This window comes from Patagioenas fasciata, chromosome 2, assembly GCF_037038585.1.
Source record: "Patagioenas fasciata isolate bPatFas1 chromosome 2, bPatFas1.hap1, whole genome shotgun sequence".
Lineage (NCBI taxonomy): Eukaryota > Metazoa > Chordata > Aves > Columbiformes > Columbidae > Patagioenas > Patagioenas fasciata.
The window spans coordinates 46335924-46362897 of NC_092521.1; positions in this window are offsets into that span (position 1 = coordinate 46335924).

Consider the following 26974-nt stretch of genomic DNA (forward strand, 5'->3'; position numbering starts at 1 on the left):
TGATTATGAAGGCTTACAAGACTTAGAGTATTTCTGTTTTTTCACTTTTCATAATTCTTAATAATATTGTACATATGCATACAGCTTTTAGGATTAGTGTTATTGCAGGGTGTAAGATTAATCATTCAGAAATATGGAAAGAAAATAGTATGGGGACTTTTCAAGAGTCTTTTTATACCAGGGAGATAATAAACGGTATTTTGCATATTCTTCACTAGAGATCTTCTGCTTTATGTAAAGTACAGATTGCCTGGAAGGAAAAACTTTCACTGTTTTATTTCCAGTAATAATTTTAGGATTTCCTAACTTTTAATCAGTAAAATTAAGAACATTAATGGTACTTTCCTGGTTATAGTGTGCATTGGTATATTAGGCACTCCACACGATTCCTGCTTTCCTTTTTACCTACCTGCTTGCCAAAGGTAAAGGTATGTCCAAGTATCAGACTCTGCTTCTAAAAAAAAAGGAGGAATCGTCAGATGTGATTTAAGACAGAGCCAGCTATAAAGCTTATAGAGCCAAGATAAAAAAATAGTAAAACCTGAGCCAGAGAAGCCTTAGAGCTGTTTTCAGAACAATAGGAGTGAGTCAGTTTTGCATTTGTTAAGGCCTTTCATAGTGTCAGGTTGTCTTCTCTTGGATCAAATTTATATTCTTGGCAATATCTGAATTTGTACCATGTAGTTTTGTCCTACAAATTGTCTTTTTGTTATGTTATGCTGTTTTATACCCATACGTTTTAATATTAAATGTGTGTGACTTTTCTGTCTTGGTTGTATATAAATTTGCCAAGCAACATTTTTTTCCCCACATTCTCAGTGTTGTGTGCTGAAATATTTACACAAATGCATGTTCAACTATAAAATCAGTGGAATCGACTATGTTTCTTCTTATGATTTAAATATTTAAGGAATGCTAAATGTTAGTCTAAGAAATCAGGATTTTAGAAGTGATTCAGGCAAAACCCCTGCTTATTTGCTGTCTTACATACCATTTTTTATCTTAATTTATGTTTTCCCTCTATTAAAAATTAATTTAGAATTTATTAATTCCTCTTCCATTAATTTTACAATCACATTCTGGATTTTTGATATCCACAACATTCTGTGATAAGGACTTCAACAATTTTTTCATGTGTTATGTGAAAAGTTACTTTGTTTCTTTATTTTCTGCCTAGCAGGTACTATCTTCATATAGTGCCCTGGTTCTTACTTCTAAAGATGTATTGGTCAGTCATTCCATATTCGCTTCCTAGATGTCCTATATGACTTTGTAGGCTTTTATCATATTCTTCCTCTTCATTAACTTATGTAATGAATGGGAACTGTCCCATGTCTGTCATCCAGTTCTGTCTTCCAGTTCTGTTATTATTGGGACAGAGCACAGTATGCAATATGCAGACACCTCTTGGGCTTCTATATAGTGTTATAATGATGACTTTTGGGTTGTTCTCTATTCCTTTCATAATAGTTCCTAACAGTAGATTTATTCTTTTAAATGCAGTGGAGCATTATATTCTCCACAATCTGGTTCCTTTTAGGTTACTAGAAAGCTCAGAGTCTAGCATTTTATGAAGTGGGGGCTTTGTCCTGATGTACAAACATACATGAACCTTCATTGAATTTTGTCCTCGGTAAATAAAAGATCCAGCTGGTTTTACTATTTCATTCATAAAAGTGTCTCATTTTTCACCGTGTTGCTCACTATCACCCAGATATCTCTTCTCAACATACTCCTTAAATCCTTCAGAAAACTGATGAATTTTGAGGCACAGCTTCTCAGTCATGCTGAGTCCTCTCCTATGCATCAGATTTTCATTGTGTCACCTAATTATTTTTTCCATAATAATTCATATTATGAATTTGCTTCTCAGGGCTTTGAAGTTTTTTTTTTGTGTGTGTGTGTGTTTTGGAATTTGAGCTTTTTTTTCTCTATCATAAACTGTTTTCTGAGTGCTTCATGGTAACTTTGTAAGTGCTTCTGATCATCTGTTGGCCTTACATTGCATCTAGCAGTCTTCTTATCAAATGTGTTTGGAAAAGGACCTGGTTTATGTCCCTTGCAGGTTTTTCCAAAAACTCTTATTTAGCTTGCCTGATGGTATTTTCAGATTTAAATAGGGAAAGGTCAGGATGTTTTATGTTTTCATTTTTTTAGACATAATTTTGACTTTTTTGTCTTGCTTCTGATAGCTTCTCTGCTGTTTAGTGGTATTAATTTTATTTTTGATATTTCCAAAGTGTCTGTCAAAACTTGACTTGCATGCGCTTTGAGCTTCCAATATGATATCTGTAAGAAATCTCCATTTGGCTTGCAAGTATTCTACTCTTTTAGCTGTTCTTCGTGAAGCTTTTAATAAACTTCTCTAATTTTTATTTAAAAAAATAAAATAAATTGACTACAGTGTTACTTTTTGGATTTTGTTGTCCCTTAAGCTTTCTTCACAAGTCATAGTGTTAACATCACAGGCATGTAATCAGTCAGAAATGTGTCTCAGAGCTATACATTTATGGTTAGAGAGGGAATTGCATTCTGTAGATATTCTGGTTTACTTGTTGGCACAATTTCTACATGAAGCCATTACTAGTGGTCCTGCCATTCGAGTTACTTCTGTGACCTTGTTAATGAATATCTCCATTCCTACCACTTGCAGAATGACCGTTCTGTCAACGACTTTAAGTTAAAATTGCTGTATTTAGTCTTAGTTACCATAAATTAGTAAAAAATATTGTATTCATAATAATTTAAAGCATACATATACACACGAAGAAATACACAGGGAAGGAGACCAGTTGCAAGAGCTATCTGCAAGGTAAAAGTTAGTGCACAGAAACCAGGATACCTCTCTAACTTAGGCAACAGTGAGCAGTGGTGAATTTTTTATATGATCATATAAATGAAGGTGCAATTTATAGTTGGCTGCCTGGTCTCTGCTGATATTCTGTGAGAGCAATTACCTCCTGGTGTGTCTGAAAAAATGCCTGTCTGTAACCACCAGTTAAACTGTATCCTTGGGCTACTGAATAGAGTGAAAAATATATTCATGCAATCACCAAGTGTTATCATTACTCATTCAAAATGTTGCTGCGTTTTGGAGAGTAGTCCAGATGCCACAGTTTGTCTAATAGACTCAGAGATTTGGGCTCAAATAAATTATATGTATGTGTGTGCAAAGAGGTGTGAGGGAGAGCAAAGGGCCATGGGCATGAGTTTTTGCTAGGAGTTGTGCTTGGAGCAAATATATAAACTTTCATCTGGGAAAAAAAGGCTTTTACTCATTGATTACAAGATGTGTTTTCCACATGAACAATGATCTCTGTCTGTTCTGTTTCCTTGAAGTTCCTAATAATATTTGGGATTTGGGGTTTGAGAATATATGGGGAAGTTTCGCACCTGGTTTTGTATTTTCTAATGTATGTGGTATCTGGGAGAAGTTTATGATCTCCTTATGCAGGAACTTCTGTGCAGATATGCACAGATATGCACTCACAAAGTGCAGGTATGTATGTGAATAAAACATCCTGAATAAACACATTTCAATAACAGAATTGATTGAGTCAGTTTCTTACTTTACCATTGGCTATGATGTACATAGTTTTGCTAAAATAATCAGTTTTCCCCAATTCACTGAAAAAAAGAAATAGAAGGCCCTAATTAGTGTTTGGCTTAAATTGTAATAACATATAGTTATGATGCTAATCTGATGTACATTAAATTAGAGGGTTTCAAGGTGCAAACTATAACAATGTACTACATAACTGTTATCCAAGAGGTGATATGAGTAGGATAGTCATATAAGAAAGGGCTAAAATATGTTCAGATTTTTACTAGAAATTACCAAAAAAGTCTCATCATATAAAATATAGCAGGCACTGAAATTTTTAAATTTTGAACATTTGATGTTCAAGATCAATCTAGGTAAGCCAGCTCAGCTCCTTCATGTGTTTAATTATTTTAAGCTACTAAAATTAAATTACATTAAATCTAGAAGATTTGTGTGTATTTATTTACCTCTTGTGCCTGAGACTCTTTTGTAATTTTCCTTTTTAATATAGTTTCATGATACATGAAAAAAAATTAAAAGTGATCCTCATCCTTACCGTGGTGTTAGTGTTAAATTCTCATTGCTGTTGTCTAATAGCTTGCTTTCTTATGCATTATATATGTTTTATTTTTTTCCCCAAGAATTCAGAGCAGAACCTTAAAAAAGAAATTGAAGATCAAAAAGAATTTTGTGAAGTGACTCAGGTAAACATGAATTTACTACAAATCTAAAATCTTCTTCTACTTTCTTTTTACTTCTTACCATGAATTAACTTTGAGTACCTTGTGGCCAACTCACATAGAAGGCTGATGGTTTTTGCGAAGTAGTGATTCCTTTTGTGTAACAACTAGGAAAATTTAAATAGTGCTGAAAACATGAAACACTTTAGTTGTATCCCCGTTATTCACAATAATTTCCAGTTTGCTTTAAAAGATAAAAACCCTTTAGTAATAATCCACATATGTAAAACATTGTCATTTTAATTTGTATATATTTCTTACTTCGGTTTCTGTAGAAAGTGCAATCAGACCCTCACCATACCTTATATTCACACATGCATATGTAAAATAGAATGGCCATAATGCCATTTATTTTCTCCTGGTGTGAACCACTAAATTCACACAACACACTTTGGTTCCCTTTTTCTATTGTCAAATTTAGCTCTTCTTGACCTCAGTGATACTTTTCTAGCATCCTCAGGCAAGTATTGATATTTCATCAGCTCCTCTGACTGAAATCCCAAGTTTGGCATCACCAAAAGGGGTATTCTGTTTACATCCATCCTTTCACAGATGGATTCCATCAGCTGTCTTCTACAAGAGCATGCATAACGGTCATATTCAAACTACCAGGTCTTAAAGCCTCAAGCAAGAGAATGAGTGGAAGCTCCAGGACTATTTTCTGAAGAAGTCCTTAATCTCTGCATTCAGTGTCACGAGCAAGAGACCTTAGAGCTGGGTTGTCACAACCAATCTTTGGCTTCTGTCTGAGCAGCAAGTTTTCAGAGATCACTCCTTTGTTCCTCATCATGCCAGGAAATCAAAGTCAATGTTTCCTTCAAAGTTACAGTCCAGTACCACAGAAACGTTTGTGATACGGAAGACCTGGCCAAATCACCAACTGCTGAACTGGTTGTTGGTACTAACGTTGCTGTTAGTGGTGCCTGCCTGCAAGATAAAGACAATTAATAGTCTTCCAGTTGGTATTGTTGGGCATATCCTGTGAGGAAATGGGGTACAGTGATAATGGCCGTGCTGACCTTGAGCCACCGCTGGCTGAAACAGGTCCCTTGCAAGAAGTAAAAGTGTTGCCTTTTTCTTAGATAAAACTTTATACCAGATAAACAGCACAATTAATCCCTCTAATAACTGGAAAAGATCTCCTGTGATGCATCATTAGCACAGCAGTGTTTGAACCCATCCCGAGAGCCCTTGCATAGTTGGTGAGTGCCATTAAAATTCATCTCTTCTTCCTTCTGGGTACATGTAACACCTCTGGGAAAATATTTCTACTTTTAATGCTCCCACTCTCACCATTATTAGGTACAGGATTGTTTGGACCTGTTGCTCCTTATGTGCTGTGAGTATTCTGATATTGGGTTCTGATCCAACATCATGTAGGATTGAAAGAACATAGAACTGGAGGGAGGCATTGCAGTCTTTTACTCTACATCCTTGAGTCAGAAACCTCCTTTGACTCCTTTTGCAATGGTCTCAGATAGGAGAAATTTACTGAGAAGTATTAATGACTATTTTTTTGAGAACTGAATATTTGATTTGCTGTGATGACCGAAAGTTTTGATTTGTTTTTTAATTACGATTTATTTATTTATTTGTTTGTTTGTTTGTTTGTTTGTTTATTGAGGGGGGAGTCTGAACCTTTTCAGGTTAAAGATGTTCTTCAGATGCATCTTGTACTTCTTTTAAAAGTTCAGTTTCAACTGAACCTATTTCCTCTATTTTTCTTCCAAAGCCTCATTTGTATGGATTAGTCAACCTTCATATTCTTGCCATCAAGAGGTTTTTTTTCACTAATAGGACAAAACTTAAAGATGATACCAAATGATGTTGAAAGTTCAAAAGCTGTCATTAACTAGTGACTGTAAAAGGACAGCTATTTGGGTGTCTGTTCTGAGACAGCCATGGGCAATCTTCTAATGCCATTGACTATAAAGCAACAGTGATCCAAAAATGTTAGTGGTTTTCTGGGAAGCTTGTCGATTCCACCTACCAACCATGTTGTCAACTGGAACATTATCCATAACTTCATAACTGACATGCCTATGCTGATTATATTTCCCATCAGAAAATATTTTCACTCTTGGTCTTAATTTTTAGAATTTTAGTTCCTCTTTTCTACTATTTGCTTAAATAGTTCTGTAAATTCATTGTCTGCTTCAATGTCATTTTGCATTTTCCTTGCTGATTCCCCCACTGTATTTTTTGTGTTTGAAAGTTCTGCTGTCTGTTCAGCTTTTCCTATTCAAAAGCCTCTGGCATATGTCAACTTAATGGCCAACTTTTCCTTCCTTTTGAAGAAATTTTTAATCACCTCATGATGTTATTTGTTAACTTTTACTTTTTGTTAACTTTTAACCTTTTGTTTACTTAGGAGTATAAATGTTATTTCAGATTCGGATTTTTCATGCTCTACTGCTTTTGAAATACTGAAAGTTAATTCCATATATATTTTAATAAACAGGACAGGATTCAAGCAATATATGATGATCTAGAGGAGAAGCAAAAAGAGAACCTCAAGAAAAGAGAGGAAGAGATGAAGAGGATAGAACAGATTGAGAGACAAGTGGCTGATCTAGAAACAAAACTTAAAAGAAATAAAGATATACTTAAAGAGAAGAGTGAGGTAAAAGCAGTAGATTCTAGACCATTCACTAACGTATTTTTGATCATTATTGAAGAAATAAAAGGATACAGAAGTTCGTAGCTCAGAAGAGTTGGGTTATTAAGTGTGTAGTTGTGCAATGTAACAAAATACACAACATAATTCCAGTCTTATTTTTGACCTTTCTTGCTTTTTATATTAGAAACAGTCTTCCTGTCTCTTTTAACTTCTGTGGTTTGTTTTCTTACAAAAGGGAAGCCTGTTTAGTACTTGCTTGTTTCCTTTGTACTTCTTTTCTTATTTATAAACTGAAGAGTACAACTAGTGTATTAGCCATGGCATGCTCGGGACCTTCCTCACTTCCCTGCAGAATGGGTGATACTGATAAAAATGTTTTCCCTTCCTCTCATTAAAGCTCTTTTTTGTATAGTAAAACAAAACAAAACAAAACAAAACAAAACAAAACAAAACAAAACAAAACAAAACAAATCAAAACAAATGAACAAAAAAACCCAGAAGATTTTTCTATTAGAACAGCTCCCCAACCTACTTGAGTTCACTTAATTAATTACATTCTTACCTTCCAAACATTTATTCTGCTTCTGGTAGAGCAGTTCTACTTTTATGGTATGAGATTTTCATTGACACCTCTAGCATCTTGGAAGTACAACCAAAAAAGTGTTTTCCTCCAGTTATTCAGTGATGGCATAGTAGCCTATTGCCCATATTTGCAGGGTATACTAGTGGTGTTAACCTTTCCTGAGGTTAAAACCTTGGGAAAATTTTCAGAGAAATGAACTTTTGTCTAGATCTATGCAAAAGAATAAGAGGAATACTAACTAAAATTTGTGACTGAGAAGTTTTTCTTTCATTTTTAAACTTTTCTAGATCTAGTGATCTTTTAGATCTTTGAAACTTTGCTTATATGGCGTCCTACAACAGTGGTAATAGAGACCAGATTGCAAAGTGAACAATGTTACCTAAATAAATTACTGTTTGAAAACAAGGTATTACAATGATGGATGCTTTTGAAAAATACCTAATAGTATGTGGATGAGTTGACTAGTAGTCCTACAAACATGAGACCTTAGCTAGGTAGATAATAATTTCCTTAAGGGATACTGATAGCTGTATGTCCCCCTGCCACCTCAACAAATGTTTGTAGAAACAGACCTTGTTGTTCTAAAACGATGTGGAAATATTCAAAATCTGAACCATAGTCCGGTACAAGATGTAATGTCTGTACATTATATTGAAGCAAAATCCTCAAACAAAACCACTCAGTCTTTCTTTTGCAGAACTGTTTGCAATGTAGTTTATTTATAGATTTTTTTTTTCCTAATTAAGAGCGTTTCCATATCTTTGCTTTATTCTTTTTGTATGTCTTTTTCTCGAGTAGGTGCTTATTCCTTTTCTTCTGTTTATTCTTTCTTCTTTGTTGGCTTTGACAATGACTGGAAACATGGGAAAAATGTCGGTCGTTTTTAGTTTTCTATCATGAGAAGTTCTCACAATCAAGTACAGTCAACATCTTTTGAGCTTATTCAGTTGAAATATAGGATTTTTTGTAGTAGTTGTTTGAGGCTCAGACAGAAGAATTTCTGCTGCCTTAGTGAGAAGTTTTTTGTTGCAGGATCAGTCTGTAGGTTCATAGATCTGTTATCCAACTACTACTATATAGCTTGTCATAGGAGATTTTCTTCTCCATTTTTTTAATGTTATTATATTTGAAGTGTTCTTGACATAGTCTACATATAGTAATATTTAATCATTTTTGGAGGGGAGACGGAGGATGTTGAATAGTTTGAGTTCAGATGGTGGATTATGTGATAGTTTATTTTTGATGCAAGCTTAATAAGTCAAATTGAAAAATTAAAAAAAAAAAAAAAAGATTCCTCTAATAGCTAATAGTATTTTCAAAACAACGCATTAATGTCAGTGACTAATGTTGTTAGCCCTTCCCCAGCTAAAACTCAGTAGACACAGTGTGACAAAGATCACATCATTAGTTTCCTGGAAACCTAGAGAGGTGTGGTGTAACTTATACATCATAGTCTGCGGCTGTGTCTTTGCTTCTGTTTCAAAAGCTTGGAAACAGAGTTTGCACAAGGAGATTTGTATGTGAAAGATATGCAAAAGGCAATTTGAAAGAATTTTTTCATTGATTAGAGGTATAAAGTATTGTTTCAGAATGGAAATATTAATACCTGTTTTAATATTTTTGTTATATAGTCTAAAGCAAATTTAAAACTTTGAATAATATAAGTATTATGCTGTATATATAAGCGTACTTAGTAATGTAAAATTTTCCTTATCACATGTATTAATAATGATTTCTGACATTTTATATTTGCTGCTCACACTAATGATGCAAATGAAATTAATACAATAGACAAGAAATCTTGTTTTTCTTGAGGTGCCAATTAATAATCAAGTGGATTAATGAAAAATATAAAAATGAGACATCCCAATACTTTATTTTATTTATTCTTTCTCCTCTTGTCAGCTGCCCTTAGCTGTATTTTTCATGAATTAGTGATAATAAGCAATAAATATTTATTTTACCTTTATACAAATTCTATGGAAGCTATTCCAGATAAATATTTTGATTTAAGAACTTTATTTTTAACTTCTTTGGCAGAAGGAAAGGGAAGAAGCATGGAGAGCAGAGTAAGCGGTGACATTTAGCTGTAAGATGACAAAGACTATATGAAGTAACAGAGATATTTTCTATTTTAAATGTGGACTTTTGCATTCAAAACACAGAGTATATAAACCTACATGACAGAAAAATGTGTATGAAAGGGAAAACAGAAATAACCTTAAGAACAGTAATTGTTCAAGTATTTAATGATTAATGTATTTTCTGATTTCTATAGAATGTAGGAATATAACTTTTGAATACTAACACTTCTGTTTATGCATAAACAATCCAGAAGTTCTCCTGTTTGGATCAGAGATTACAAGAGCTAGACAAACAGCAGAAGCAAAGAGAACAACAACTGGAACAAAAAAGAAAAATTATGCAGCAACAATTAAATGATATACAGGTGAATAATTTAATGCTTGTATGGCTTTTTTGAAGTGTGTTTAATCTCAAAGGTTAGGCTGTCATTTCTACACAGTTGCCTTGGAACTATACACATGCATACAGCACATGTACTATTTTCTGTCTCTTGCTTGAACTAACCTGTGAGGTCCATAGCCTTGAGACAGCATAAAATACAAAGCAGAATTGATATTGAGGTTATTGGGAAGTCCTTTGCTTTCTTCATTTGCTACGCTGGCTCAGATCGCTCAAGGGGCTTTAGAAATGCAATGGAGAAAATCAATAAAGGACAAAAAAGATTCTTGTATGATAGGAAGTGCCTGCTGATTGCATGTTTGCTCAGCAGATGGCATCTTTTTGTAAATGATGGGTTGTGTCTGCTGTATCAGTTACTAAACTGTATAATCCACCAAAGCAAAATACTGAATTTCATTACCGAACAGTATACTTTATATAAACATGGTTATAAGCATTAGAAGAAAAAAGCTTTTTTCTAGATTTTGTTAATTTTTATTATTCTTTCATTTACATATTGTATAAACTGCAGTTAGATATTGCAGCATCAAAGATGCGCAATATAGATTAAGGAAAAAAAAAGGCTTTCGTGTTGTTCGGAGTAGCTTTCATGAATCAGGTAATTTCTATTGAAAAAGTGAGACTTCCTATACAGGACAGAACTTTAAATTACACTTTGGGAAAATCATTGATTCACACTACATTTGGCAGGCAAGACAGAGTTTATACATCCTTTTCTATTGAAGACTATGTTCTACCAAGCTGCAGATTTACTGATAGATTTTAGAGCATGTGGAAATGGCTAATGAGTCAGCATACAGATAATCAGTATGACGTTTTTCAGTGCAGTTATTTCCTGTACTTTTAATTATTATTTTTAATGTTGCCTTTCATAGTAACTGTAAATAACTGTATTCATTAATTACTTGGACAATATTTGAGTTGGTGTTCTGGAAGAGTATTAGAGAAACGTTCTGGGTAAGTGGAATAAAACAATGTACAAAAATTATTTTATGAGAACTGTAGAGCTCTGAACTGGTAACAACATTTGGATACCTTAAATATTATACAGAATCAACATAATCATAGAATCAACTGGGTTGGAAAAGACCTCAGAGGTCATCAAGTCCAGCCCTTGGTCCAACCTCTGTCCATTTACTAGATCATGGCACTAAGTGCCATGTCCAATCTCAGTTTAAAAACCTCCAGGGACGGTGAGTCCACCACCTCCCTGGGCAGGCCATTCCAATGCCTGACCACTCTCTCTGTAAAGAATTTCTTTCTAATATCCAGCCTAAATTTCCCCTGGCAGAGTTTAAGCCATTCTTAGAGCCTGATACCATTCCTTGATCTCAGCAATTTTGTAAAAGAGGGGCTTTATAAAAGGGTCTGTCTTGTTTTTAGCGATAACTCATGTTTCTAGCTGTGCAGGGTCACACTATCTGATTCTGTTAATCATGTTACATTGTTTTTTATGGAAAAGTTATTTAAAGTTGTATTCAGAGATTTTAGTGCTCTCTCATGATTAAGAAATTGGCTTATTTAAAGCTTGTCCAGTGTGTAGCTTAAATGATGTTATGGAAGAAATGGCTATGATTCCACAGTATTCTTAGTACAGGAGTAATATAGAGTCTCCAGTTTCCAACAGATCCAGCAATTCACCCAATCCTTCATAGTTTACCTGTTTTACGACAAGAAGAATCACACCCTGGAGGCTGCTGCATTTCACCATTCAATTTAAAGTGACTTAGTTTGGTCTGCTAGCATTTAAATGTCTAAGAGCAAGATACCTAGATAAAAGCATCTGAATTCTACTCCATAATACACCAATGGTCTTGTTCAGCAACTAGGAAGAATGAAGAATACTGTTCCTGTATCAAACAGCTGAATGACCAAGTGTCAAGGGACTCATTCAGCTTAGACAGGATACTGGACTGTTACCCACCACAGCAAGCCGTAAGGAGCAGATATTCAGTCTATCAGTATTTGGATCACAGAATGTAGAGGAAGTCAGAATGTGCAGGAAGTCAAAGAGACAAAATTCTTCACTGGCAGTTTTGTTCTGACACAGCTTATATGTGAACCTGACTCTTTGACAAAAAAAAAAAAGTCATGGTTTCTTTGTGTACATATTTATATCTGGCCCTGACATCTTAATAATCTTAAATTTCCTTATTTGTAAAGTTTAAATCCAGTACAGACCATACAGACATCCTGTATATCCCAGGCTATCACATTTCTCCAGGTTCTCCTGGTACTGAACCTAAAACTAATATGATTTTTCCTCAGAGATTTGAGACTCTTTATGGGAGGTTCAGTTGCATAGGGATTTGCATTAATTACCATATCTTAATTTTCTTTCTAATTATTCTATGTTCCTGCAAGAAACCTGAAATTTCCATCTAATCCTATACAGATACTTATTACAACCTTACAAAGTTCAGAGGCCTTTAAAATGTTCTTGTGGTACCTTCTATGCCTTCATATCTATGCTAACATCTGTTACATAACCTTTGATTCCTTGGTTTACAGCTACCCTTTAGATACACCTCTAAAGAAGCACTTCTTTAATAAAGAAAAAGATCATTAGGCTATGTATCAGGCTACTGCTTCAGGAAAATGGCATAGCATCTAAAGAAGAAATTTTTAAAATATCGATCTTTATTTGAGTACTGTGGTGCATTCTTTGCCTACTGAATCATGTGGTCTTGAAATTTGGTGTTTATACATGTGTGGACTTTTAAATTATATGTGTATATATAAAGATAATGAAAAGGTATTTTCCTCTCTCTTAATTTGACCCATTTACTTAGCTTCTTATAGCACATTAGTAGAGGTAACAAAATCTACTGCAGCAAGACCGCTTTAGACCAAATAGAAGATTCCCACCTACTTATTCCTATTGAACTGCTACAATGCTTTGGGTTTACTTTGTTCATTATGGAGGAGCTGCAGCTTAGTTTACCAGATACTGTCGCTCTTGAAAGTAGCGTTTGCTTGGAGCATGTATCTTCACGTTTTTTTGGTCCTGTGACTGTCAGTGACTTTTGGTATGAAAACAACACTGCACTTTAATCTCTCTTCTGTAGAACAGGAAATTTAGTGGAAACACTTTTTAATTTAAAGGTTCTTAGCAGCTTAATGTCAGCAGCTCTTTGAGCTGTGTGCTTTTAGCTGAGGAAAGTGGGCAGGAGTTCGAGTCATTCCCTGTGCTTTAATCCTCCTCTGTCTGGAGTACAGGACTACTATGTCATGAAAAACTTGACATCTAAAAGAAGACAACTCTGTATTTAGACGACTGAATGAAAAATGCTGTTTTTCAGAGATAATGAGTAAGCCATACTCTCCCTGAAGAATGGCAACTAAAAATACTGATTTTTTCTGAAAGACAAGTTTTTAAGGAATCTGCCTGAAACAGTATTACATTTTGTAAATACTTTGATGGCCTAGCAATAATAGCTACTAGCTAAGATGCTGACTCTGCATACATTGAAATAAATAGGCCTAAACTTAGATAATATGCAAAATTGTTACTTTTCACTATCATTAGTAAAGTTTTTGCTGTGTGAGCCAGTGCTTTTTTGCAAAAGTTCTATGTATGAGAGCAAAATTCAAAGAGGAATGTGTATTTTATAAAGTTAGTGCCCTACAAACATGCATGCATCCATATACAACGTAGGCAACTGCAAAAATACAAATGCCATAATAAAATTTGTGGATCTATAGTAGAAGAACTGTGCAACAAGTTGAACTATAACTGGATGTGCAAAGCCATGCTTCTACAGCAATACACTTCTTCTAGTTGTGGTAAGTGATCCAGCTTTTCACTCTGAAAGAAGTTCTCTTCGGTTGGATATACTATTTCAGGAATTGTTGCACATACTTATGTGCTTAAAACATGGTATTTGGAAATCTAACCCTGCCTAATTTACATGCTATGCATTTTTTAATTCCCAGGAAAAATATTCATTTGCTTCAAGTCAAATTGCTGAGAACTTTCAAACTACAGAAAATTTTAAAAATGAACTTAAAGAATTAAACGAATTATGGAACCTGAAGCAAATACAGATGGAAAATACAGAAAAATATTTTCCTGATTTACGGTAAGACCTGCCTGTTATAAGAATTAAAAAAAAAATAGTTTATTACTTTTATTAAAGTAATTTAGTAATTCTACTTTATTACTATTATGAAACACAGTTTCATTATTTTACAGTATTATTTCTAGGAAATACAATGCACATTTTTTCAATAATTGGAGAGTATTTTTGTCAGATCACTACTTGTACTTATAATGCATCTGTAGAAGCTATTAATGAAAAATTGCCAACAAAATTGATTTTCAGGCATCAGAATTACTTTCAGAAATCTGATAGTACACATGATCAGTTGCATCCTTAATTAATGGAGGATCCCATGCCCTCTCTGTTTTCTCTGGTTTAAGAAGTGTGGACCTACATTTACCATGTCCTGATAGTAGTCTCAGAGGGCTCTACCCAACTGAGAATGTAGGCTGTCTTCTAGGCCACGCAAGCCTTAGAGGGCCATATATGCTGATCCCACAGCAGGTTTATGCTTCAAGGATGGATCTCCTGTCCAATGTCAAAGAGAAAGCAGCTTGGTCTGTTGAATTGTACAGGATGGCTGAATAGTGAAAAACTGATCCTTGTATCATTATATTCCAGCTCCCTTTCTGTGATCTCATTCACTTTCATCCTGCCAGTGTTGAAAGATCTTTGAGAGATTATTCCATGAAATCCTTGACTGGGGGAAAAAAAAAGTATTTTTACATGTAGATTTTTCAGCTGAATATGTGGGACTGGATATGTTTTTTTCCAACTCTTGATTAAAACAGAATGATTCAGAGGGACCCAATATGCATTGGAACTTACTGAACTTCAAGAAAGGAAGGCATCTTTCTATGACTGAAAATCTCTTCTCATTTCTCACAGCTCCTTAGACAGTAGTCAGTAGTTTCAGAGCAATGACATGCTATATTCAGACTCAGAGAAGAAAGGGATAATATCAACACAAAGTGATACTGAAAGTTCATTCCAGCAATTCATTGTTTCTATATCATTAAGAAGTCCATCTCTCAAAGAAGAATTTTATTGCAAAATGTTCAGCCTCTAGACCTAAAATAGATAGTAATGAAAACTCAGCATTTTTCTTGAGAACCTGCTTTTGGAGATCCCATCTAATAGAAAGAACAGTAAAGTAAAAAAAAAAAAAAAAAAGAAGTGTAAAACCCCCTCTCTGACTTCCAAATTATGCGTCCAAATCCTAGTATTCCTTTTTGTCATTCACTGAACACAGAAGGAACAGCACATGGGAATTTCTCCATCATGTGACTTGCTGAAAATTGACTGCATGCTTATACCTTCTGATTGTCAGAGTATTCAGCCTCTCTGTGCTTGAGAGGCAAAGGAGAAGAAGTGTTTGGAATTGTTGGTGTATTTTCAATACATTCTGCCCCTCATTAGTAAAGATTAATGGTGACAACATTCAGAAAAAAAAAAATTATTTCAGGCTAATCTACCTTCTATTAGTGTTTCCAATAATCTGACATATCACATAGCATTTCATCAATCTGTCTTAAAAAGCCTGCCGTAGCCATTTCCTGTTATATTTTGTGTTATGCATGTAGTTCAATATTGAATTATCTATTTGAACTGCTCTTTCTTCTTTTCATAAGAGTGCTGATACCTGTCTGACCTGGTAGAAAAACTAGTAATAAAGGATTAACAAAACAGTTATGCTTTTATTCTTGGCTATTATTTCCTTTTTTGGGGGACATATCATCAGACTAATTCTAGCCAGAGCTGGTGAAGAAACTCAAGGTAAAGGAGTCCCTACTTCTGCTTTCAGTCTTCACTATTGTCCTTTTACAAGTACTTCCTACTATGTTTCTCTGACTCCTTGACTTATTATTGCTTACCATTAATGCTATTAGAAGAATAGATAATAGGGTGAAATAGAAACATTTACATAATGTTATCAAAACAGCAGTCATTTGAAATACTTACTTTTTCCACAATAAAATCAACTACAAAACTGAAGCCTACTACAAAACGTAGCCTAACCTGCCAACCAAGGGAAAACTATATGCCACAGGTATCCCACCTAGAAACTATCTTATACCAATGACTTTTGAAAAATTGTTTTTGCCCTGTTGGAACTCATCAAGACATGTCTTCACATCTGAATTTAAGAATGAACATGAAATACATTCATTCCATTTTTTTTTTTAATCTCTGTAGAGTTTGAACCTAGTGAAATTAGAAAGACGATGAGCAAATCCTGTGAATTTATGGTCTGTGTGAGGAACATCCCTGCTTATGTCAGAGCCGTTATGATTTATATGCATCAGTTCCCATGTGGTGTGCCTACCTCCGGCAAGAAGGAAATAAGGGCAGAAAGCAAGTTAAGGGGATATACTGGAGATTAGGAAGGCTGGAAGTGTGTTTCAGTGCAGAGGAACTCTAGGTAACTTCTGATGGAACCCTTAGCCCCTCTTTAGAGATGGTTTTCTAGACACTGATTCAGAGGAGGCCTTTGACACTTTAATTTTCTGCAAAGAGGATTGATCTGCAGAGAGTCACAGAAGAGACTGTGGGGAGGGTCTTGTGACCTCCAGAATTTACATCTAAATTCCCAAACTCCTAAATACATCTGTGCTGTCAAGTATCAGCTAATCAATAAGAAGGATAACAGGTTGTTATTGGCTCCATCTGTTCACAGATTGACAGCGTAAATGGCTCCTGAGTGGTCAGCGTAATCTTTACATGACGGATTTTTCCCTTTCTCAGACCGTTTAATTTGTTTTAAAATAAGAACAAACTTTATGTTAGTGTTAAAATAACATTTGGTTTATACGACAAAGCCTTAAAATTAGGCAAAAGTGGGCTTATATTGTTTCTTGAATTTCTGTTTTTGTGTGCACATTTTGATATAGTCATTATTATGCAGCCAACCGTTACATTACCTACAAGACTCTAGCTTAGATTATTTTGCAGAAAATCTGTTAGAATTTTTTTTTTTTTTTGTAATATGCTTCTGTCTAAAAGCAACAGAAATACAGACCCTGAGAGAAGAGACTGTTAGTACAAAGTGAAAACCTCTGAAAATTCCTTGACTTCACATACGTACAGGTTAAAGAAACTATACTAGGTGTGGGCAGAGACAGAAGTAAAATATTACACAATGGTGTGAAGCTGCCATTTGCAATCCCAATAAATAATAAGACAGTGGTTACCCAGTATAGCATGGGCTCATTCTGTGTCTCAAAATAGCATTATCTCAGCAGATACTATACACGTGGGACTGAACAAGTTCATGCTCTATGAAGTTGTTTTAAAAATGCAAGCTGTTTTTTAAAATTGTGGGAGCTATGTGTCTTGACAAACTCATCAGATATGGACTGATAGCCAGAGTGTCTTTAAGTGGTCTAAACATTCATGATAAGCCCCATCATATAGCTCTTTTTTTTTTTTAAGAGCATCATTATTTGCAAGAAGACCCTATTCAAGAAGACCCTATTTTATCTATTATAGAATTAAACATTAAACCTCTAAGTAAAGACTAAAAAGCAGCATGGTAGTTTATGTTGATTACTTAATTGAATATTTTTTCTTTCAAAGGAAAAATTTAAGTGATGTGATGTTTAAGCAGCAAAATGTTCAGATGGTATTTAATCATCTCCAAGATGAGCTAGCAGAATATGAGAAAAGGTTAAAGCAGGAAGAAGAAACATATGGAGAATTGCTACAGATTAGAAAGAAAGACCTGAAAGATTCAGAAGTGAGTATCATCAGAGCTAGGTTTCTTCATATGGGAAGTGAAATTATTATTTGCTTAGTTCTGTCTGCTTTGAGGTCTAGAAGGGGTAGTTTTATCAGAAGTTTGAAATAAGTAGTATCTTTTTGTCCACATGCAAGTTTTTCTAATTAATAAACTGCTATTTTTCTGTAGTAGACTTCTTTATTTCTATGAATAGAGAAGTAATTCTGGGAAAATTAGAAATTGTTCATTTGCATTGACACTTGTAATTTTTCATTCATGCTTAGACCATTTTTCTCTGTTCAACAAGTACTCAGTAAAAAATAAATCTCAGATAATTTTCACTAAGACTAGAATGTTAAGTGCACAAAACATTCTTGATGGTGCAGCAGTCAAACTTTGGCTTTTTGGATAAAACTGCTTCTGAATAGTCAGGAGCTATTCCTTAACCAGATGCTCATCTGAATCTTAGATGTTGTGGTTGATATGATGCAGATGGGAGGGAGAGTGTCCGTAGATGTAACTGAGGAGTCAGAGGTATCCGAAATAGAAGTATAAAACATACAGTCGTAATAACCACAAAATCTTCAGACAAATTAGATGCATGTACAATTCTCTAAGTTATTTTCTGTATTATTTTAATATTTTTTTTCTCTATGAAAATGCATGCTTTTCTGATTCTTCATGTATAATTTTCTTTGCTTTTACATGAAAATAAGGTTGAAATGTTTCTAAATTGGGGAGACATTCCCAAATCAAGAATTTTGCGATTGTAGCTGTGTTAAAAATAATCAAAAAATGTTGACTTTGGATATTGTGTTCTTTACTTTTATGGCCATCATATACTTTTCTCAGTTTAGCATAGTTTTGATAAAGTAAGCTACTCAAGTACATGCTCTTTAGTATTCACTTTTACTCCCTATTTCTAATGTATTGATTAATGGTTCTGTTTGTTTTCACAAAATCTGTACTGATCAAGATATGAAAGAAAGTGAACATGTTTATAAAGAACAGAGATTACCACTTTCTTACTTTTTACAAGGATAGAAGTAATTTCAAAATACCACATTTGGCTCTTGTGTTAATTCTGAGGTCAAAAATACAGGCCAGTATCTTGACTTGCCCATCATCACCTTAGCTTTAAAAATCACTATAAGGATAATTCGGTGACATATCCTTCTTATCTGCTTCTCTGGACATAAAGATTTGATTTTCTTAATGTGTCCTGTTTCATCCTGTCTCGTTTCTTTTCTCATCTCCTTTACACACTGAGTTATGAGTGTTCCATGAAGTACAGAGCCCTTATCAGTATTTTGTTATTAAATTAATGTTGTGGTAATGAGATTATGCCAAGACTTTGTTGGTTAAATGTAATTAGAAATATTATGCTGCGTGCTTGAGAGCCTGTTTTAGTTTTTTACTGGAACACATTGCTAGTCTCCATGATGACATCTCTCCACCTAGGCCTACAGCTGGAATGGAGGCATACACTGTCACCCTAGGATACTTACCTTATACAGCTATAAAATCCCAAACCCCACAGATCCATTTAAAAATGTTTTTAAAAATTAAGAAACAAAAGATAGAAAATGTCATAAATGTTTTTACTACATCAGAAAGGTATCTGCCTTCTCACATGGAGTTCATTTACTCTCCTTTTCTGGGGAGGACCAAACGGGTGGTAATAACACTGGCAAAGCCAAATATTCCTTCAGTACCTTACGAACAATCAAAAAAATTCAGCAGGATCTTCAGTTTACTACCCAACAGAAATGAGCAGAAGGCCTAGCCCCAGTGGGTGGGGGATGTTTTTGAGGGCATTGGAACTAGGCTTTACAGGCAGGCTCTTCAAGAAGGCTGGCTATGAGTTGTGGAATTTGGGCCATGGTTCTTAGTATGATGGCTAGTATGACTCTCTGGAGAAGGTCACTTAGACAGCTTTCAGCAGTTTTTTCCTTACAGTAAAAGTCAAGTCATGTACCTTGCTTCAGTATTGAATGATAGAGATAAGTTTTCTTCTTCCATCAGGAATGATTTTTGGATGGAGCAATTTCTGTGGAAGTCCCGACTTTAGGTAATGTGGTACAACGCTTATGAGGCTTTGTCACCCAGTGTCTGCAGATGAAATCTGGTTTACTGAAGCAATAATGGCACATATGTGTTAGGCTGGTTTTCATAGTCCTTGCTTCTCTTAATCTGAAGCTGGGTGATGCCATTCAATCCCCAACTGACAGGTAGAGCGATAGGAATAGACTAAGCATAAGTTTAAGATGAGAGACTAGTCACTGAAAAAGTAGTCCTCACAGGATTAAACCCCATGCAGAGGAAACAATAAGAAAGGGATGCTCTAACTTGAGGTGGTTCAAGAGGTTCGATCTGGAGTTTCTAGAAATCCTAGTGAGACATTGTACAGAATGAGAACTTCCTGTCTTGATAGTGGAAAACATCAGAATGCTTTTTCCCAAGTGTCATGAAGTATAAAAACTTAAAAGGGATGTTTGCTATATAGGCTATGAATATATTATATATTGTAACATCACACATGTTCATAGCTAAGGTGAAAACAAAACCTCAAACAACAATTGCTAGAGAGCTCCCCAGACTGGTGCACCCGACAGACTACTACCCGCTGCTGGTCTTCCAGACAGATGGGGAGGAAGTTGCTTCCCGTAGTCTGAGGGGAATGAAGAATGACTTCAAGGTCTTGGGAAGGATGGTGAAAGATTCAGGGGCTCAAGTGATCTTCTCTTCACTCCTTCCCTCTTCAAGTGACGATGTGGGGTGGAATGGGAAAATTCAATCTCTAAATGGTTGGCTCCAAGACTGGTGCTACAGGCAGGGCTTTGGTTTTTTTGATAATGGCTGGTTTTATAAGACTCCAGTCCGGACAGTGTTATGCAGGAAAGGCTTATCTCGCAGAGGCAAAAGGATGCTGGGGCAGGAATTAGCTGGGCTCATTTGGAGAGCTTTAAACTAGGCTCGAAGGGGGATGGGGTTGTAGTTGGGCTTGCCCCAGTGGGGCAGCATTCTAAAACAGATGAGGACCGGGTGGCCTCCTGTGCCCCTAGGGAGAAATCGGTGTGCTCTGCTCGCTCCCTGAAATGGCTGTACACCAATGCGCGCAGCATGGGGAATAAGCAGGAGGAGTTAGAATCCTATGTTCGGTCGGGAGATTATGATCTGGTGGCAATTACAGAAACGTGGTGGGACAGTTCACATGACTGGAATGTGGTCATGGATGGCTACGCCCTTTTCAGGAAAGACAGGTCAGCCAGGCGTGATGGTGGAGTTGCTCTCTATGTGAGAGAGCAACTGCAATGTACTAAATTCTGCCCAGGAGCGGATGAGGAACGAGTTGAGAGTGTATGGGTCAGGATCAAGGGACAGGCTGGCAGGGGTGATACTGTTGTAGGTGTCTATTACAGGCCACCAGATCAGACTGAGGAAGTTGATGAGGCCTTCTATGCGCAGCTGAGAGTGGCCTCACAGTCACAGGCCCTGGTTGTTGTGGGTGATTTTAACTTCCCTGATGTTTGCTGGTAGGACCATTCAGCCAGCCAGCCACAGTCCAGGAGGTTCCTCCAGTGCATTGATGATAACTTCCTCATGCAGATGGTGGAGGAGCCGACCAGGAGAGGTGCACTGCTGGATCTCATCCTCACTAACAAAGAGGGTCTGGTCGAAGCAGTAAAGGTTGAGGGCTGCCTGGGTTGCAGTGACCACGAGATGGTGGAGTTCAGCATCTCGTGTGGCAGGAACAGAATAGCAAGTAGAATTGCAACCCTGGACTTTGGCAGGGCTAATTTCGGCCTTTTCAAGCAATTGCTGGGGGAAATCCCATGGGCAAGACTGCTTGAAGGAAAAGGGGCCCAAGAGAGCTGGATTGCATTCAGAGATTGCTTCTTCCATGCTCAGGATCAGAGCATCCCCACACGTAGGAAGTCGAGGAAGGGAGCCAGAAGACCTGCGTGGTTGAACAGGGATCTGTTGGGTATGCTCAAGCAGAAGAGGTGAGTTTACAGGTCATGGAAGCAGGGACTGGCCACTTGGGAGGAATATAAGGCTGCTGTTAGAGGATGATGGAAGGCAGCTAGGGTAGCCAAGGCCTCCTTAGAATTACAGCTGGCGAGAGGGGTCAAGGACAGCAAGAAGAACTTTTTCAAATACATAGCAGATAAAACTAATACCAGAGGCAATGTAGGCCCACTGATGAATGAGGTGGGTGCCCTGGTGGCAGAAGACACAGAGAAGGCAGAATTGCTGAATGCCTTCTTTGTCTCTGTGTACTCCGCTGGAGGCTGTCCTGGGGAACCCTGTACCCCTGAGACCCCGGATGAAGCCAGGTTAATGGAGGAGTTTGCTTTAGTCGATGAGGACTGGGTTAGGGAACAATTAAGTAGTATGGACGTCCATAAATCCATGGGTCCAGATGGGATGCATCTGCGGGTGCTGAGGGAGCTGGCTGAAGTCATTGCTAGACCGCTCTCCATCATTTTTGCCAAGTCTTGGGAAATGGGAGAGGTGCCCGAGGATTGGAGGAAAGCAAATGTCACTCCAGTCTTTAAAAAGGGCAAGAAAGAGGACCCAGGTAATTATAGACCGGTCAGCCTCACCTCTGTCCCTGGGAAAGTAATGGAACAGCTTATCCTTGGTGTCATCTCAAGGCATATCAGGGATAAGAGGGTCATTAGGGGCAGTCAGCATGGCTTTACCAAGGGTAAGTCATGCTTGACCAACCTCATAGCCTTTTATGAGAATGTAACAAGGTGGATGGATGATGGCAGAGCAGTGGATGTGGTCTACCTTGACTTCAGTAAAGCCTTTGACAGAGTCCCTCACAGCATCCTCACAGCTAAATTGAGGAGGTGTGGTCTAGACAATAGAGTAGTGAGGTGGGTTGCAAACTGGCTTAAAGAGAGAAGCCAGAGAGTGGTGGTCAATGGTGCAGAGTCCAGTTGGAGGCCAGTATCTAGTGGAGTGCCTCAGGGGTCAGTACTGGGGCCAATATTATTCAATATATTCATTAATGATTTAGACGAGGGAATTGAGTGTACTATCAGCAAGTTTGCTGATGACACTAGGCTGGGAGGAGTGGCTGACACGCCAGAAGGCTGTGCTGCCATCCAGCGGGACCTGGACAGGTTGGAGAGTTGGGCGGGGAATAACCTGATGGAATTTAACAAGGGAAAGTGCAGAGTCCTGCATCTGGGCAGGAACAATCCCAAGTTCCAGTATAGGTTGGGGAATGACCTATTAGAGAGCAGTGTAGGGGAAAGGGACCTGGGGGTCCTGGTGGACAACAGGATGACCATGAGCCAGCACTGTGCCCTTGTGGCCAGGAAGGCTAATGGCATCCTTGGGTGTATTACAAGGGGGGTGGTCAGTAGATCGAGAGAGGTCCTCCTTCCCCTCTACTCCGCCCTGGTGAGACCCCATCTGGAATATTGTGTCCAGTTCTGGGCCCCTCAGTTCAAGAAGGACAGGGAACTGCTGGAGAGGGTCCAGCGTAGGGCAACAAAGATGATTAAGGGAGTGGAGCACCTCCCTTATGAAGAAAGGCTGAGGGAGCTGGGGCTCTTTAGTTTGGAGAAGAGGAGACTGAGGGGTGACCTTATTAATGTTTATAAATATATAAAGGGTGAGTGCCACGAGGATGGAGTCAGGCTCTTCTCAGTGGCAAACAATGATAGGACAACGGGCAATGGGATCAAGCTGGAACACAAGAGGTTCCACTTAAATTTGAGAAAGAACTTCTTCTCAGTGAGGGTAACAGAGCACTGGAACAGGCTGCCCAGGGAGGTTGTGGAGTCTCCTTCCCTGGAGACATTCAAAGCCCGCCTGGACACATTCCTGTGTGACCTCACCTAGGCGTTCCTGCTCCAGCAGGGGGATTGGACTAGATGATCTTTTGAGGTCCCTTCTAATCCCAAACATACTGTGATACTGTGATACTGTAATACAAAAAGTTAGAGGTGCACAGCTAACAGTATAGTTTGGAGGTTAGAATTAAAAATCATCTCATTTTTAAGATGTGTATCTATGAGCCATTATACCTTATGCAGAAAAGAATGATGCAGCAGTAAATGGAAACACCAGTGAGACTGAAAAACCCAACTTGAGATGTATGGAAAGGTCCAATAAAATGTTATTTTACTGGTGACTTCTAGGTTTTGCGAGGGTGAGTAAAAACCAGTTAGCAAGAACAAGTGCAAGGAAAGACTTTTTGCCAAGGGCAAAAGGTTTAAATGGCTGGACTGGAAGTGGATAGACGGCGACGTCTTTACTTGAGCAAGACATCCCTCTCTGCTGGAGGGTAGACAGAACTGTTAAATCCATAAAGGAGATTAAACAACCTCTTTTCAAGAGATAAACTGGCCAGAAACTAGATGAGAGATTCAGTAAGAAAACTAGGGACCCTTGTTGTCAGCATCATGAAGGGAAACGGAGTTGAAAAATAGTCCTGATTATGGGAGAATCTGCATGAGAAACTAGTGGCCCCAGCACAAGAGATTTTGCGGGGAGACTTTGCAGTATATTTGTATCAGGACTGAACAGGATGAGAAGCTGAAGAATCCTCGTGCCTGGTTCTTGCAGGAATACACATCGTATGCTTTGGCTGGAGAGAAGAGTCACAGTTTTTGCAGATCTCCTAGATTCTGTCTTCTCACAGGAGAAAGGACTGTCAAGTGCTAGGACTATGGCACATGAGTGTAACAAATGCCACAGCTAAATAGAAGGTGTGACTTCTGTTTAGTGACATTCATGCTACTAAAAGTGGCAAAATTTACATGTATAATAGGCATATTTTATCAGTGCGTTATTTGTAGCTACTCTCATACCATCTCGTTACTTTATGTGCTACAGAGACGGTGCAGTCCCCAAACTATCATATTGCAATTTGGTTCAGTGCTGATATCTGCTGTATTAAACACACAGATAAGAATTTTTTGACATAACAATTTGTTAATGATTGTTGGATCATGTTCAGAATGATTATGTTGTGCCTTGTTTTCTTAACCTCAAAACAAGCCTGCCTGCTCTTATTTTCTGCTGCTAATGTGATTATTTTACTTTCAATTAAAGTAACTATAAAAATAATTACTGTGGTATTTGAAGATTGAATAAGATATTTGAGTGACCAGAACTCTTGAAATACAAAAATTTGTGCTCGTTAGTGTCTGCTATTGGACACATGATTGTATATTTCTGAAGTCCAGGTCTATAAAGCTTTAAATTCAGACATATATATATAGAGACTTGTACTTTTGATAAACACATTAAATGCTGTTACTCAAAGCATTAAGAGATATACTGATACTTTGACTTTCTTTTTGTTTTGAAAGAGTAGCAATATCGTAACTTCCTAATTCTTTTGATTAGCATTAATCTTCTGCTAAAATCTCCTTACGGCCCCAAAATGTTTCTAGATTTTCTATGAATTTATTTGGCCGTTGCATGATACTGGGAAAGAAAATGGTAATAAATGGATATTTCTTTAGCAGTGTACCTTAAAATTACAGAAAGTTCAGCAATATTTCATCTAAAATTGAATGAGAATTTCTTAGATATAGCAAAGGAGATTTGGAAATTCCTTTAAAGGAATGACACCAGTGAGTCCTTATCACAATGGAGTAAGTTTAAATGAGGGGAAATATACTTAAAAATATCTGAAATTTTATAGAGATTAAAATGTTTTTAATCAGTTATTAATATTAATAAGATGTTTAGTCTGCAAATATTTGATCAAAATGTTTTTACCTTAACTGAAATGTTTTGCATTTTGAAACAAATCAGCATGTTCCTATGAGCACTTTTTTCTTTTATAGGAAAGCATTTTCCGTCTGGGGAATGATATAGCAGAAAATCCATGACTGGTTCTAACAGCTAGTCATGATATGTTTTTTCATCAGATATTGAGAGTATGACTAATGAAATAATCTACGCAATGGCATATTCAGAAGGGGTTGTTACAGAAATATGACAATATACTGCTGAAAGCTGAATTAAGAAATAGGGAAAAACAAAGTTAGATCAGGGGGGCTGTTTATCATCTTGGTATTAGGTAAAATCTACTGGGTATCTTTTATCATTTAACATTCATCTATTTAGGTTATCTTTTCTCCTAGTCATTCTTTTCAGTCTTGCTGCACTAATACCTCCAGAGCAGCTTCCATCTCTTACTTTCAAAAAAATGCTGTTAATCAATATTAATGTTACAGAAGAGCTTTGTTACAGCATATCCATATAAACACGAGAGTTACATTTGAAGACACATGAGAAAAGAGGATTTTTTTCTTAAAAGCTAGAGAGCCGTTGCTCCCTTTAGGCTATTTGGTGTGTGCGCAGGGTAAGGATAACAAATAGTCTGGCTATAAAATTGTCTTTAATTAGTTGACTCAGTGGCTTCCAACAGTGTGCTACACTGGTATGTGGGACTCCCATGTTACTTTTGAATCTTACTCCATGCTCCTGGGTAGTCTTAGTGCATCGACTCGCATGCTGTCCTGTGGGAAGTGCTGAGAGTATCACCCAAATAACCATCTCACTGGTTTTATTGGCTCATAGGGAAGTCATATACCTTCCCTTCTGAGTAATATGCATAGCTAGAGGTTGGGTGCCATGACAGTAATAATCCACTGAGAGAAAATCAAAGAGATGTAAAAATGGAAGTTTAATAGAACTTGTCAAGAATAGTTTTATGTTTCTTCATTGAAAAAGAAGCCATATGCTTAATAATTAAAAGCAAATTAACCCTCGTATTTTTAAACAGCATCAATGAGAACTATTGTGATGGTCTAAAAATTATTTGTTAAAAATTAAAACACATTAATTATTCTTTCTACAAACACAAAGGCTCTTTCCAAGATTTCAAACCAGTTTTAGTTATAATTTCTTCACTCACAATACTTTAAAAAGACTCTGAATTTTGCCAAGGGTGCTGTTGTAATTTGGAAGAAATTATTTTCTTCATTTTCTGTTATGGAGATGGGAATTAAACAAAAGCATGCATATTACAAAATAGTAGTTAATGCCGGAAATTGTAACTGCATGGAATAGTAAGAGGATGTGTGTAGACTTTGGGAGCTAAGAATTAAGTGATATGGGATATTGCATTTTGTTAAGATGCAGTTTCCAGTCCTAGAATTCTTTTCACATCTTTCCTTATAAATTCTTTTGCCCCATAATGACACAAATGGTTCACAAATTTTGAATTGAAGTAACTGAAAAACAGTACACAAATATAC